This window comes from Bemisia tabaci, chromosome 9 (genome assembly GCF_918797505.1).
Source record: "Bemisia tabaci chromosome 9, PGI_BMITA_v3".
Classification (NCBI taxonomy): Eukaryota; Metazoa; Arthropoda; class Insecta; order Hemiptera; family Aleyrodidae; genus Bemisia; species Bemisia tabaci.
In genome coordinates, this window is record NC_092801.1 from 28,376,298 (window position 1) to 28,388,836 (window position 12,539).

General features: G+C 38.9%; 1 protein-coding gene across 1 annotated transcript in view; it reads right to left on the reverse strand.

Moving 5' to 3' along the window:
- LOC140225495 (LHFPL tetraspan subfamily member 6 protein-like) overlaps window positions 1-12,539 on the reverse strand; it is a 468,185-nt gene that overhangs the window by 207,626 nt on the left and 248,020 nt on the right. The gene's annotated exons all lie outside the window — the stretch shown is intronic.

Below are 12,539 nucleotides of genomic sequence, written 5' to 3' on the forward strand. Positions count from 1 at the left end.
TTCCCCTACGTTTCTCCATGCCTCTCCAGCATGTTTATTCGTCTAACGTATTCAACTGAAGAGTGTTGGACGGATTCAAATATATTTGAAGACCTGCATTACCCAGAGTCATCGCACCCACATTATGCGTTACAGATATGAGTATGAACTCTCACTTTTTCTCCTTTTTATTATTTTTTCAATTTTGAGTTGAATTATTTTAAATCCATTGTCTTCTACATACAATTTTGATAGAATATGTATTGGGGTTCTTCATTTTGTACTCTGTCTCTTGAACCACTATAAACTTCACGGAAAATTCCTCAAAACGAAATATTTCAACATTTCGTTGGGCCTTTTGGAGACCCTTCAACGACCTTTTGAGGCTCTATCACTGTTTAAAAAAATCAAACCAAGTAAATATGGGACGATCTGGATGAAACCATCAATATAAGTGCAGTTGATATTTTCTAAACTTGCAAGTTTAAGTAAAATCGGTGCCACACAGTTTCACTCGAAAATGTTGAATCAAAATACGGATTGCCGCTATTTATCAACAACCTGTGTTCTGTTTCATTATTTTCGATTGACACACCTTCAATATTCGTAATTTTAGTTTTGGTTTAATTATTAATATATGACAAAAATCAGCAAATAGGTCATTTTTACGTCGGAGACCAGGAATTTACCTTATTTTTTTTTTAATTCAGTTTCTTAAAGAGCTTTAAAATTTCAAAAATAACTTTTGGATCATCAGAACCTGAAGGTTGGATGTTTGGAGAGAGGTAATTTTGAATTTAAATACATGTAGCATTCTACTACATCAACTCTAAAAGTTTAGAAAATATATTTGACCCAGTTCCCGTATTTACTCAATTTCGAATATTTTTTACACTTAAAGTTAAACGTCAAATTTGACAACCCAGAATAGAAGAGCCTTAATTAACGGCTGGGAGAATATCTCGACACTGAGGATTCTTAATCAAGGGCCTGAAGTTCCCCGCCCCCCCTCGCCTTTATAGCATCGATTTTGAGAGGAAGGACGGGGGAGGGGACGAGAGTCGATCTCAACATCAAATCAATTGGTCCCATTTCCGTCGAGGAACTTTCCTCGCCGTGTTGCCCAATTTCGACGAATGAAATCTGGCTGTAAGCTGGAGGAAATTTTCGATTTATTCCCTCGATTTGGCATCTACGTTTACGATTCCACAATAAAGAGACGATGAAGATGAGTTCGATGTTGAAAGATTGTACCAATTTTCTAAAATTGGTGGTGATCATAAAAAACGTGCGAATTTTTTTTTTTTTTTTTTTTTTTTTTTTTTTTTTTTTTTTCTACACATAACAGGTGCGACTCAACGTGTGACTAGCCGGTGCGTAAGAGTCATCGCAAAATATAGATCATCACAATTTACTATTAACTCCACTTTAATTTTGGATGTAGTCATACAGTATGAGCACTGAAGAAAATCAGTAAAAATAGATAAGTAGCCAGTGTTTGCTTGCCTAAAACATTGGTGGCTTCGAAATTAAACTTTTGGCCAATGGTGGAGGAAAATTCGATTCCCTCAATTCCTAGACGGAAGAGAGTAACTATGTGGGTTGCAAAATTGATTTACAGTATGCAAATTTTTGCTACAGTTTAAAATTCCCTGCCAAATATACAATTTGTGAGTATGAATGGACTACATTTTGCAATTAAGAACTACAACTTATTTGTGTTTTAGTTTAGAAACAACATACGTACCGTTAGCTTCCCTACGCAGATAATTGTTTTTACGGATGAGCCAGAAATTATAGGTATTTTCGAAAGGTATTTCCTAATTGCAAAATGTAGTCTACATTGTGTAGCGTTGAATTTTCGCTACATTTGTCCGTCTAAGAAACGAGGAATTGTTCAATATAGAAGCCGACTACATCTTCATGGTCTGCTGAATCAATGTTCTCCGTTTATTATTAATTCTCATTAAATGTCAGGCACCTAAAAATACTTCGTTTCTTGGATAAAGGAAAGCATATCCATTCAAAAGTTTTAAAACTAACTCAAGCTGTTTAATTTCTGTTCAAAATTTTACTAATTATTCAGTGTGCGATTAGATCAGTTAGAGGTTTCGAAATCTTGACAGCGTTGACCCATTGTTACGTTCTGTCGTCTGATGAACAACGAATTACAAATCACTATGCTGTGCCTAGGAAAAACGCCGTAAGAAGAATCGAGAGTTGTCATATTGTTTCGAATGAAACATGTATTTTCAAGTAATGTTATGAATATTTTTCTCTAAATATTCACATATTTCAGGTTGAATTACAAAGAAAATTGTCTGAAAAATTAGGAGAAGCTTTACGACTTTTTCAATAACTTTCTATTACATCAAGGGAAATTCGGCAAATGCCGTGCTAAGGAAAAACGCCGTAAGAGTAGTCGAGAGTTGCCAAATTTCTTCGAACAAAACATGTATTTTTAAGTAAAGTTATGAATATTTTTTCTCAAAATGTTCAAATATTTCAGGTTAAATTACGAACAAAATTGTTTAAAAAATTAGAAGAAGAATATTTACGACTTTTTCAATAAAATTTTATTTTATCAAGGGGAGTCGGCAACGCGCGACCGTCATTAGGGCGTTTTTCCTTGGTACGGTAATATATGATAGGCTGATTTGATCCGCATGGAAACAAAATTTGGGAAGCATTTACCATACTTTGGTTAAAAAACGGCACAACCAGACAGCATTGTGACTGCCACCAAAATAATTGTCACAATAAGTAAAAATCTTGTTGCTTTCACGATAATTTTGATGAAGTTGATACTTACTTCTTGTGCCATTTATTAACCATAGTATGGTAAATTCTGCCTAATTTTTTACGGTTATTATTTTTGGTATGGTATTTTGGTATTTATTTGGTATGGTTTTTATTTTTTTAGGTTATGCATAACCTCATCCGGCAACGTCGGGTGTGTCGTTGTGACGCTATCCATGCGTAATTACCAGCCCTCAAAAAGCTCCGCCATCTCTCCCTTCGCGAAACGGAAATGCAAATTTTCTGGAATTTAACCGGCACAAAGTGCACTCAAGAATCGTAAAAGTGCTCGCTGAGCGGCAACGGGCGCCTTCCCCGAGTTAAATGCCTTGTCTTTGAAAGAGCTGCACATTGTCGTCTGCCGCTCAACGAAACCTGAGCTGCATTCATCTATCCCTCGCCGAAATTCCTTCAAGTGTCTTCCGCTGACTGACTTGAGTTGACAGCGTCAAAAATACGTAATAATAATTGAAATATGAGTCTAATGGCTTAATTTTAGCTTACATATCTTAGAAATAATATTTAAACTACATAAATTATGATATTTTAATAATCCTTTCATGGGATGCTGGAGTTTTTTTACCAACCCGAGGTCGGTGCAATCCTTTTATCAGACATTCTAAAATATATGTATATTCTTCTATATCTCCAGCATGGGCATCTCTAGCGGGGGCATTAATTGGGCTTGTCGGGGAAAGGCAATACCTAAAATTGATTCAATGGACCTGTTGCAAATTTCAGCTAGAGCGAAAGGAAATAGTTCTTTCATGTAGAAAATGGCTCAAAATCACAAGGAACGCATTAGGAAAGTCTGGCATACACTCCTAACTCCACAATCTGCACAAGGCATGTGCATTTTTTTAAGTTTCCGCTTCAAAAACGATCTTACGGCACGGGTGAAAATTTCGTAAGAGAAGTCGTTCCATCCAACTCTGTATACAGGGTGAGTCATGGTTAAATGCCCAAACTGCAGGAGCGCGTTCTATGCGGGTCAAAATGAGTTTTTTTTACCGTAAATTGAGATTTCGATTTTTTTTAGATCATTTATGAATTCAGGGCATAATAGAATAGGGGAATAAAAATATTCATGAGATTTGGTTTACGACCGATGCAAAGATTCAAGGAAAAGCGGTTTACACTCAGAATTTTTTTTTTTGGGGGGGGGGGAGGGGGCGTAGATCTGACTGGGGGCCGTTTTGGAAAAATGCTTATTCAACAAAAAAGTCTTATTTTAACCCCGTAGAACACGTTCCTGAAGCCTGGCCGTTTAACCCTGAATCACCCTGTATATTCAACATGGCCGATGCCAACCCGCCAAATTACACGTTACTAAGACTTTATCACGGGATGCACATTATCAATCGAATTTGAGCATAAGCAACAAAAAGAAAATAAATTGATTTTTAACCGGTATTTATTCTGAAATTTCCAACCGCTTCCGTTGGGTGCAGACCAAAACGTGAGAACTCACCTGGAACAGAATAAAAACAAAACGCATTAGGAATACAGATAACAACACTTAGCAAATTCGCACACCATAACAAAAAAATAAAAAAAAATACCATGCACGCTCACACCCTCCTACAAAGGATCGCTTACAGAATGCAAAATTTGACGGGACCCAACGAACACGGGATAGGATAATTGACAGTTGATATATAAATATATATATTCAGGAAAAACGCGAGGAAAAAACTGACAGAGCTTTCGCGGAAAACAAATAAACAGTATTGGGCATCCATCATCGAGTGTCAAGCAAACGCACCTCGGTTTAGCACAGCGTTGCCGGCTTGTAATAAATATTCTTAATTTTACAACCTCTCTAAATCAACACAATGACCTTTGCAAAGACAGGTGCATGCGACGTTTGAATGTCGCAAAGCGCCAGAGACATTTTGTATCTCTGTTTGCGGCGTTGAAGACTTTCTCACCGAAAAAAGGGATGCTGATTCAACATTCTGGATGTAAAAAAGTGTGCGACAAGTCACAAAACGCTGAATTAATCGCCACAGCAGTTAGTTTTACATCTTGAAATTGCTAAAGTAACTGCTGTAGCGGTTGACTCAGCGTTTTGTGAGTTGTCGCACACTTTTTTACGTTCAAAATGTTAAATCAGCATCCTTTTTTTTCGGTGCTGTCATACTTCATTTTTTCATTGAAAAACCACTCGCCGTACTTTCTTGATTTTTCTTCCCTGTAAGCCAAAAATTCTATATATTTTTCAAGCTATATAGTTAGATTTTTATTCCTGAAAAAAAAAAAAATGAAATGAAATGAAATGAAAACGAAATTTTTAAACCATCGCAATGGTGATATGTTACTTTGCACTTACGCCATCGAGACATTATTTGCGGGTAAATAGCTGAATCAGGCATTTTATGAAATCCCTTTGCCAATAGTTTTGCAATAATTATCATCCTGTAGCTGTAGTCCAAGATAGTTAGTTAGTTTTCGCAATGGAAATTGGAAACCGAAAATTCCCTTTCCAGTACTCGGCGATGCAGTTTTATTGTTGCGAAGCACGCATAGTGGTATCAAAATTTCGCATTGAGATTACGCAGTGTGTTGTAGGCGTTTTTACCAAAGACATTTAATAGGTTTTTACGTATGTTGCAACGGGAACCTATGATTCGCCTTCAATTAGCCGGTTATGTAAAATGCCTGTCGTGACGCACGAATAGTGGTATCACAATTTTGCATGGAGATGAAGCAAAGAGTTGAAGGCGTTGCTCTCCATTCACGACTCCCTATTGAATGATCTGATCATGATGTTTATCTACGTAGGTAGGTACAAAATGAATGTCAACAAGGTCATTTAAAGTTCTTGAAAGTTATCGGTGTGACTTGTGACAATTTTGACGCTCCTGCTTTCTGCAATTAATTTATGTACACATTTAAACCTAATGTATTTTTATAAATAAAAGACGGTCAATAGTGTCGAAAAAAGTATAAGGAGTAAGTGATGACCAATCTCTATGATTGGGTCAAAATTTTTATTGGTTGCACGAACAAATTAAATTTTAGCCATGCTGAATATCTAGAAGAAGGAACCAAAATATGAATTTTGTTTTAAAAATACAATTAATTTCTGCAACTTTTATGATAATCTGCACATGGAGGTTCTTTTAAAGAGTAGTTTTCTGGGAAAAAACCGTAGCATATTTGGGTAATTTTGGGTTTCAATACAGACTGATTAATTTATTTTCGTATTTCTGAGCCAATTTTGGCAACCTTGTCGGGAGAGGTAACCCTGGAAACGGATGAAAACGATTCCATTCTCGCGATACGTTTCCCACGCGTGCTCTTCGTGACCACCGACCACTGCGTCCGGTAAACCGTTCTGCGTTGACTTTTTTTCATGATAATTTTCGCCTGTTTGAAGTTACTTCATATAGAAATTCGGAGACGTGGCAACGCTGTCGCTGATAGCCCGTCCGAAAAACGGGTGAAAAAATCTGCTCTGCGGTGAATTATTCTTCGTTGGACGGTGCGTTAGTGACTGGTGGCAGATGGCGGAAATGACGTCGTTAATGTTTTCGGTATACCTGCGATTTTTATCAATGGTTTTATCATTTGATTGATTTGAGGGCACACCGAAGTTTGCTGTGAGAGTAATGTGCGTGTTTTTTTTTACACTTTTTCCTGTTTTAATGCATGACATGCGAATTGCTATAGTTTTTTCCTGAATGTAAACCGTTAATTTCTTATCTATAAAATTGATGACGTCAAAACACGACTCCAATAGTGTAGAAGAAACAAGAAAAATTTCAACAAATGACCAGTAACATTCAGTTGTAAAACTCAAGAAATGAATCCTGACAAGAGATTTCAATGGTTTTCCGCTGTAAATAATCCAAAATACGGAAACAATCATGCTGCGAGTTTTGCAAATTTTAAGATAGATTCGCTCTCACCTTAGATTTTGTCAAATTCATAGAATTTTTTCTTCCGTATTTCGTATTTTTTGCAAAGAGAAATTATTGCGGTCTTATTTTGTTGATCTACGAAGTTTAATTATTGAATTTTTCTCAAGCTGCGTTAAGACTGTCCTATTTCAGATGAAATGCTGAAGATCTTTTTAGAACTCCCTTAGTCATAATTTCTACCATGTAGGGCCTTCTGAGAGAAGGGGCTGTTTAAGGAGCGAAGATAACTACTGCCGTAACACTGATTCCATCCCAACAGTAGAAATGCATCGAATTTAAATAGCTACTATGCGTACGTACCTCCAATCGACGAAATTCGAAATTTTTCAACAATTTGAATTCCTCGCTCGAATTGTAACAAAACTGACAAAAATTCCGGACTTTCTCGCGAAATTCCGCACTTTTTCAGTACTTCCGAACCGCCCTTAAAAAATCAGTACTACATCCGGACTTTCCGGAAATTCCGGACTTGTAGAACTCCTGGCTATCAACGAGAATAAATCGATTTATAACGCTTTGTGTGACGTGGCACTAACACTGGAAAAAAAATTGGATCTAGAGTCCAGATTTTTAAAAACGTCGACAAGAAAACATACTCTTGATTCAATCAGATTTAAGCTTAAATCAAGAACCAAGCCTCTTAATTTGAGCGGATTTCCTTTTGATTTAAGCAAAAATTTGATTGAATCAAGAGTGTTTTTCTTGTCAGCATTTTCAAAAGTCTAGACTCTAGATCCAGTGTGTTTTTTTTCCAGTGACAGCGTCCATACCGTCGACTTGGTTTTTGTACTATCCGGAGTACCGCTTGTCGTTTGTCTGCAAGAGAGGTTCGTGTCGGTGGCTCGTCCATAACTTCACGGGGTCTCGTAGGAAACGTCCGGCAAGTGTCTGAATGTCACAGTTACATCGCGCTGAAATGGCCCGGGAGCTCAGTGCCCGAGGGATTAAAGCAAACATGTTTTTGCGACTTGGTGACTTGCTGACATTCTGTCCAGACGGAGGGAGTAGACTAATTGATCGAGTGCGACGAGTGTTGCTCCTGCCGTCTGCTTCGCCACGTTGTCGCCCGGTGCGGAGGCCATCGACACACCTTAACAAAAGGCGGAGGTGAGACATTCCGGCATTTAACTTTTAGTGTATTTGAATCAGTGAGTTCGAAAACACACCAACTCGGATTTTTTTCGATTTTCACTTTTTTACGGTTTAGTAACACTTATGGATAGAGGCATCTGCACGCAAAGGGAAATTTCGAAATTGCAATCGGAAGTGCTCGAAACAGTGACGGGAAAAGGGAAGAATCGAAGTATTTCATTGGAAATTCCAATTTTTGGCCATTTCAAGGCGAACGGGTGACCATCCGATTCTGCAATTTTCTTTTTTCGGTTCAGTGCACTTTGTAACAACAAGTTATATAAATATGCAAGCGTTATTTAGGTCGAAAAATATAAATTTTTCAGGGCAGACTATGAAAAATCAGTATCTGAAAGTCAGTGAGAACGAAAACACACCAACTCGGAAATTTTCAAACGCTTTTATTATCTGTCATCAAACATAGTGTATCGATTTCAACTTGATGCTTTACAAAGTCTCTAAGTAGTTGTCCTTTGGCACCAAAAAGGTTTTTTTTTTAAACTAACTTCTTCACCCGCTGCGCAGTTTTAGGTGTTTCCTGAACAATTTTTTTTCCCCGAGTTGATGTGTTTTCGAACTCACTGATTTATTTGTATTTATAAAAAAAAGTTGAGAGAACAAATTTTGAGAACGGTTGATGATATCTTCCAAATTTGAAAAGCAGAAAAAAGTATACGTCATCACCTTTAAATTTATACACATAATCTATCTTAGTCGCCGTCTAAAGCGGCAGATAGGCCTGCGAGACACGAGCACTTATTGAAAGAGGAACACCAATTATAGGAAACCAGGGTTTCGATTGCTCGATGTCAGCTATTGAAATCCTCCTTGTCTATCGGTGTTTCACTTTCGACAATCGCTTGTACCTCGCAGGTATAACCGGGCCTTAAGGCGCTGCAGTGCAGCGTTCTGAAAGTTGGATGAGTTTTCTTTGATGCTAATGAATTATTTTCGAAATATCTGCCTAAAACAGCTTTTTTGGCTCTGACGTCAATATTTCGCCGCTCTTCTTGCGTAAAAGACGTACCTCAAGTAGACTTCATTTTGCAATTCGGAACAACATTCTGGCTCATCTGTAGAAAACACTGATATGGATAGGGGAACTAATGGTTCATACGTTGTCTCTAAACTGAGACAGAAAGTGTAGTTCCTAATCGCAAAATTTAGTCCTATTGCCCCTTGGGCCCCGTTCACCTTGTAAATCTATGCTTTCTGGGGCCTTTCGTGGAGGTTGAGAAACACCCTAACGTTGAAAGGGCGACGATTTGAGAGGAGATCAGTGGCGTGGCGTGAATGATCGATTATCGATATTTCCCCATTTGAATCCGTGATAAAAAATCGATTATTAAGGTGTTCGCTGCCAACACCCTGTTAATCGATCCTTTTCCATCGGTTTAAATGACAGATCAATCTATGTATCACAAAGCACGCCACGCCACTGGAGGAGATGCTTGTCCTCTTGGTATTTCTTTGAATTCAGAAATGGGTGAAGTTCCCATGAAACAAGATTAGCAAGGCCGTGTGTGTACACGCTGTGTGACATCAGTTGTGTGAGAGACTGTTCAGTCACAAGCTCGGAAGAGAAAAACTTTGTGTCACACTGTCGTGTTGTAACAAAATAATTTAGCATTATTGAATCTCTCGCATATAAATTCTCAACCTATCTTTTGATACCAACCAAACTTTTTACCACGGTGAAACTCACAAGTCTGATTGGTCTGTTAAGCGAGATTGGAGGGAGAGTTAAGGGAAGTGCTATCCAAGCTATGTCAAATGTTCGATCTGACAAGCCTGAGTCCCATGTTTGAAGGTGCAGGTGTTTAGAGGTTGTTGAAAGAGGTGTTATGGAGCAATCTGAGTAAAAACAGAGTTTATGGTCAAGCGTCACGGCGCGGTGCTGAGTTACAGTCATGAAGCTAATTATTTCTGCGAATGGTGCATTAGATACAAGTCGCAGGTAAAAGCGTCAAGCGGACAAGTGTTGCCGAATTTTAATCCGCCGAGATTTCGACGGTGCGAAATGAAATCGCGCGATGGGGATGTCACTTTATCCGAAAGGCCTCACTGGAAAAGAAGTATGGTAACATCTATGAAAATAAGAACACATTAAAACGTGCTCTGTCGATGATTTCATCAATGCTACAGGTTCATGCTAATTTCTCGCATGGAAAATTCAGAGGTTTGGCGTCGCGTCATAAGGATAATTTTTCGACAAGAACCTTTGAAACACTTAAAAACACTTAAGAACTTTTGAGAAATAATGCAGTGTAATGCTTTAGTGCGATGCAAAGGCGCATTCTGGAACCTGACTCTTTTACCGTGGAAGAAGGCTTGAAAATATTCCATCAACCGTATCTCATTTCGTCTTTTAATTGAGACAGAATTTATGAGACTTCTACACGCAGAGACATCGGCATAAATAAGTGTTGCAGTAGTCCCGTGATTTGCAGTCAAGTTTGTTGGAAAATTACGTATAATGCGCAACTGGTCACCATATACGATGAATCTCTGTACGTATTTATTAATGTACTGTATAGTTACCATTAGCGTATTTTATCCTGCTCCGTGAATCCATTTTCACGCGCACGCGAATTCGAAACTTGATATTTCCCAGGTTAAATTCACGCAGTTCCGTGGAGCTTTGGCCGAGCATCGTTACTAACTGAATTAAGAGGGGCTTGTAATTACGCCGTTTCGATGCTACGTGCTTACTTAACCATCATAATTGTTAAAATCGCCCCGATAAACATCGCACTATCCTCAACCCCTTTTGAGCTACACAGTAGCGAACGGGGGAGAATTTAATTTTGCAATTTTCGATCTCCAGCTACCCTACCGATTAACCCTGCTTCAAAAACGATAAAACTGTCGATTAGCTGAAATTGTGTGACAAGGTGTGATGCAAAGTGTTTAAAATTCAATTTTTTTGTGATGATGCATTTTTAACCCAAAGTAACCGTAAACACGGTAATTTTTAACAGGACACTAACCAGCCGTTACATAATTTCCGAGTTGTTCTGACTGAGTGCATTTTAAATAATGAAGAAAATATCGTTACAACTCGTCGTTCTCCGGACGGAGGAATAAACGTCATTCTGAAGTTGCAAAATTGACACAAACAATACAATTTTCTGCGAAAATATACCTGTGCAGTTTTTGTTCAAAATTTTTCTGATTTTCGCATTTGACCAGGAGAAAAACAGTGAAATGACCAGTTGGAAATGCCCGAGTCAATCCTGGCGAAAATGCAATTTACAAGGGAAAATTGGATTGCATTTTGCAAAAAGGAACCAAGAGCAATGCCGGATTTCTGAGATCGTGCAACTTAACCCTTTGCAATAAAGCTAATGTAATCATGAAAAATATGAAATTTATATGGTAATTGTTTTCTTAAATTTACAGATTTTAGCTTGTAGAATAGGAAATGTGTATAGATGATGAGGGTTTTTCTTCCAAGACAAAAGAAGTTGCACAATCTTAGCACCATTGCAATGCTCTTGGTTCCTTTTTGCAAAATGCAATCAAATTTGGCAACAGTGAATCGTAGTTGTGCTCTTTCTTGAGGAAAACGACGAAGTGTGATCGTATTTTGAAAACTGCCATGCTAAGGAAGAACGCCGTATGAACAATCGAGAGTTGCCAAATTTCCTTCGATGAAATGTTCATTCTTGAGGAAAGTTATAAATATTTTTCCTTTAGATTTTTAGGAACTTTAGGCGAAGTAGCGAGCAAAAGTATCTGAAAAATTGGAAAGAAAACATTCATAAGTTTACCAGGAAATTTGTGTTTTATCAAAGGAAATTTGGACGTATTTCTACCAAACAGACCTATGTGGAAGTGAGAAATATGGGGTGTGCTCGTTAGTTCTCTTGCGTAAGAGTGAATGAGAATAATAAAGCGCCAGTGACGTCAGCGGCAATGAGGGAGCGGGAGCGGAACGAGGGCAACGTCGTTGGGACGCTTTAACTCATGAGCCCTGTCCACAACGCTCTCTTGCCCTGCCCGCGGCTCATGACTCCCGCATCCAGTTGACACATAGGTCTGTTTGATAGAATGCAATATCCCGCTTTTCCAATTCTTCAAAAGGAACCACGCCCACTTTTACATTGCTTCTTATGCAGATTTATAGAGCACACCCCATCTTTCTCACCTCCACATAGGTCTGTTTGGTAGAAATACGTCCATTTGGTAACGCCTGGAGGTTCTTACGGCGTTTTTCCTTAGCACGGTAGAACGGGTAGACTCGCCGACATGCGCAACTCACGAGACACGATGACCCGCTCAACATATCCCGTCACTCCGGCAATTCGCGACAGCTCGAGAAAGAGCAATTATAAATGAGTGGAGATAATGGCCGCCGAATTATACATCCTCTCCCTTGCCCCCAGCCCCCCCCCCCCCCGTCCCCTCGGGGCTGCGGTCACCCGAAATTTGCATTCGCGATGCAAATCTACGGCCCGGCCGGCGGCGTCATTTCATCGCGGATTATGGCCGCTTAAATTTCGGCCCGGTCGTCCGGATTATGCCCTCGCGTTAGGCTTAAACCACGTATCGACCACGCATGTGGTTAGGGTGTTTAGGATGTTCTCGCTTAGCGGAGCAGTAAATGCCAGGAGAGTGACCGGACCGACCTTTGAGCGATATGATTGAATCGTGAACAATCAGAGCTCTGCGGGAATTGAACGCATCACGAGAATAAAGAAC